The sequence below is a fragment of the Petromyzon marinus genome, chromosome 25 (genome assembly GCF_048934315.1).
Source record: "Petromyzon marinus isolate PM22_M1 ecotype Great Lakes invasive population chromosome 25, UKy_Petmar_22M1.pri1.0, whole genome shotgun sequence".
In the NCBI taxonomy this organism is placed as follows: Eukaryota; Metazoa; Chordata; class Hyperoartia; order Petromyzontiformes; family Petromyzontidae; genus Petromyzon; species Petromyzon marinus.
The window spans coordinates 22645293-22649484 of NC_133691.1; the positions used below are offsets into that span (position 1 = coordinate 22645293).

Genomic DNA, 4192 nt, shown 5'->3' on the forward strand with positions numbered 1-4192 from the left:
GGAGGTGCGATAATATATAAATATAAGTAGTCATACTACTGTAATACCACTTAATATTTAGCATTCATTGTATTAGTAGTACGGTAATTTTTTTATATGCAGGTGTGCATGCCAAACGTTAACCAATGTTAAATGTTAAGCCTTCTCTTTTGAATACAGTGTGATTTAAACATGGAGTTGTCTCCAGCTAATTCTTAAATGTATATCATTCATAATGTAGTAGTAGGCAGGTAGTGCATTTATGACACTTCAATTGTACATAGAGCTTGCAGGTGTGATGAAGGAAACCATGGGAAAGGCTGGAATTTTTGTTGAAAAAAGGACAACAGCCACAGTAGCTTAAGAGACCTAACGCGAAGTGGTCGACACTGGCCCATGCGATCGCGTTGCGACAGCGGACCCACTTTCCGCACACAGCAGCTCCTCATGGTGCCCCCCATACCAGGACCAGTGGTGACCTTGTAGCCACAGCCATTCCTCTCCCTGGCCCCATCCAGTCGAGGCATCCCAAATCGTACAAAATGTACTGCAACGGTGGTGAGACAAACAGCCCTTCGGGCGACAGCACGGTGACGGACACAAGCCCTCGCGGCAGCCTGGGCAGCACGCTGCTCCGGACCGGAAGCGGGGGCTAGCGCAGCCCTGTGGTGTGCGGAGAGCAGTGCTGCTCGTAGGCGAGCGGTGCGCTGGACGCCTACATCGAGGACTTTGAGCAGAGCGGAATCTGTGCGTCACCGCCACCCAGGATACGTGCAGAGCACAGCGCCGCGCAGCATGGCGGAGCGGAGACGCGCGGAGGAGAGGAGGATGCACAGTGTGGATGAGGGTGGGTTGCGCTTCTCGCCACGCGAGGAATCGCTCCGTGGTGCTTGCACTCGAGTGGCTATCGAGTGTGCACGCGGTGCAATGGTATTGAAGCTATAGTAATAGGTTTTTACCCTTTTATCTGGCACAAAAACTGACACCTTTATACAAGGGATCATGTTTGCAATAACCACAACACAAGTAGTCAAAATGCAAACAAAAAAGACAACTCTGATAATATGCACTGCCCTTGAATTTGATTGGTCCACACCCGAGATGGCTTTTCTGAGATCCCAGTCTCCACTGGTGTTGGACCAGAAGACGCAAAAAGGCGTCTTCTTATTCTTAGCGTCTTCTTGTTTGCATTTTGACTACTTGCGTTGTGGTTATCGCAAACATGATCCCTTGTATAAAGGTGTCAGTTTTTGTGCGAGATAAAAGGGTAAAAACCTATTACTATATCTTGTTACTGGCAAAGGAGGTCTCATAAGGTATCGAAGCTAGTTGACTGGAGGGGGGATAATTGGAGAGGAGAACCCCATTTATTTGCTTGTACTGGGTGCTTGTCAATTATACTATCATGAATGTAATGTAATTCCCCTAGAAAAAAACCCTTAATAAGGTCTAAAGATACATTTTCGTGAGAGTCCCACACTGGGATGCTTGGCAAATTCCATTAATGAGTTGATTTTATGTCAGAGAAAACTATCCACAGTAAGCACACGCATATGAGAGGATAGCATAGGTCTGAACAGATAGGTCGGTGCATGCATTTCTTTCTCCTGTCATCTTCCAGCAACTTCACTGATTATCGCGTTTGTAAAGTTTGTGAAATCTAAGTGATCCTCCAACCTTTGTGTCAAAATTTGCAGATCCTAGACTGGACACATCTGAAGTTTAAACAATAACAGCTCATGCACTGATTTATCCCATATTCTCACAAACTCCACAAATGGATAACATCATTAGTTACTGATGGTGCAAAGTAAGGCAACATTGCAGGATTGCCGTTCAGGGGTCAAGGAATCTAGGGGAGAGCAAATTCATTGTGTACCAGTAAAATGTCTGTGGGTCTTACATTGCAGGTGGCATGCTGCCTGTGGAGGACCTCATCTCGGGCACGTGCAGCCTCACTGCTGCGCTGCAGCGGTCATGGCTTATAGCCCGACGGTCAGTCTAACCACGGACCAGCTCCTAGAGGCGCCAGTTGACGGTTCCTCCAAGTCCTTGTTCCGCTCGCCTGGCGCCCACCGAGACCTCGCAGTGTCGCACAGAGGCAAGCGGTCATCTCTCGGGGTCACCGCGCACAGCCTCGGCGCATCATTGGTGAGGGGCAATAAGCCAACTGAACGGTTGAGCTCAACAGCGAGAAGCAACAAGGCCCTGATGCCATTAAATGAGTCGGCAAAGCCCAAAAATTATTTCTTTTCTAACCAGAAGAATGTTTTGTTGTACTTACGGAGCAGTGAAGCAACTAGGCGTGAGCACTTGCCGAACGGCGGCTGTGCGACAAGTACCTATCCCAGGTGGTTGACAAGCCAAAAGGATGAGCTGGATGTGTCGGGGATCACGAGCATTCCTGAGCTCAGGTACCCGGCCTGGCTGCGTGACTGCGATGTGGACTCCCAGACCAGCAGCCACGAGACGGATACCAGCACAAAGAGAGCAGGTGCCGCTCAGAGCCCGCAAAGCAGACCAAAGTACCCAGAGTGGCTCAAAGATTTGGACATCTCCGGCCTTACGAATGTAGCCAACGAGGAGCCCGTGTCAGAGGACCTTAGATCCCTAGGTGTGTGTGTGTGTATATATATATATAGTCTGTATATAGCAGATGACATTTCATATGTTTTCAGGTACATATTCAGTCTTTTCTCACAGAGACGACTGAGCGGCCACCCTTGTGGTTGTGACGTGCGATGCGTGATTCTTGATGCACAGCCTCATTGGAGGAGCTGCTGAGCAGGGCGCGCATGGAGTTGGAATCCCTCGGCTTGGAGGCCCCCTCCCCGGGCAGCTTCAACACGGACGTCTTCCTAGGGGCTGATCGTCCCTGGGAAAACCCCTCCACGCCATTGTGAATTTATCTTTATATTCACACTCACGCACAGCATAGAGGCTGCACCGCCTCTAAGTATGATGTCAGATTATGAATGTTATAAGCTAAGCAGGTAAGCCTGGTTATTACTTGGATGGGAGACTATTTGGTAATAGCATATATTATAGATTTTGGCTGCTAGGTAACCAGGAGTTAGTAATACAGCAATGGAATCTTGAATCTATATCCGGAGTTTTGCATTTTACTCCCTCTGTTTTCACCGGGTTCTCCGATTTCCTCTCACATACCACTCGCTGATGAAATTTGCAAAATATCACTGCCAAACCCGCCTGAGACTTGGTGAGATTTTTCTGGCTTCCACCATGATAATAAGTTAACCAAGTCATTTTCTCTCAATCGTGTCTCTTCTCAGGGCCGTGTACCACCTGTCGCGTCTGAAAGAGCTGGTTGACACCATCAAGGAGAACAAGGATGGCTGCATTTTAAGGCGGTGGTCGAGGTTTGTACTCAGAAGGATACGTTCGCTTGGTCCTGCTAATTCATGGTTGTTAAACATCAATGGTACTTCAGGTGCTGTGGTGTGAATCGCAATTACTTGTAGGGCCCATGGGGCACAGTAATTGCCCTGTTAATGGCAGTGCCACAACAAAGTATTGGAAAAATGTGATGAAGTTCGTTCAGGGTTGGAGTTAGTGAATGGTTGCAGCAGTATTTTGCACAGCAAATCCATGCAGACTCAAATGTCACTTGAAAGAGAACGGATATGTGAAAAATATTGTGAGCACAACTAAACTTATTTTGGTTTTAGCCATTTTGGAAGGTGACTACTTTATTGGGAACATACATGCTAGTATTTGTGTAGTTATAAACATTTGGGAAATCACTGTAAAAGTACATTTGCTTATTTAGATTGCACTATACCTGTATTGTAAAATTTCAGAACCTTTTATGTAACTTGTAATCAATAAACCAAAGTTGCATATTGTATGCAACCCATGACTTGGATTGTTTTTATCATGTCTTGTTTAGCATGATTGGTTATGTACAGTGTGAAAGAAATTCAACATACATTAAATATTTTCTGATATTTGAATGTTTATATTGTACATGTATATTTATTTTACAATAAATCTGAGACAAAGGCTTATACACATGGAATTGAAAATATTCAGCTATGATTTGTATTTCTCAAGTATTTTAAGAAAAGTCAGCGAGTCTCGTGACATGTCTTCACATTTGGGGGTGATGATTGTGATGGATATCCAAGCATTAACCTGCTTACATTCCTAGAGTATGTAAGGTGAATTTGGGCATTCTGGGTGATTGGGTTTT

General features: G+C 45.8%; 1 long non-coding RNA gene across 1 annotated transcript; it reads left to right on the forward strand.

Annotated features, from left to right (window-relative positions):
* The first annotated feature begins 1980 nt into the window (after positions 1–1980).
* On the forward strand, positions 1981–3957 carry LOC142929121 (uncharacterized). The gene is made up of 2 exons (XR_012945275.1): positions 1981–2130; positions 2743–3957. It is a non-coding gene; the product is annotated as an uncharacterized LOC142929121 (long non-coding RNA).
* Positions 3958–4192: the final 235 nt, after the last annotated feature.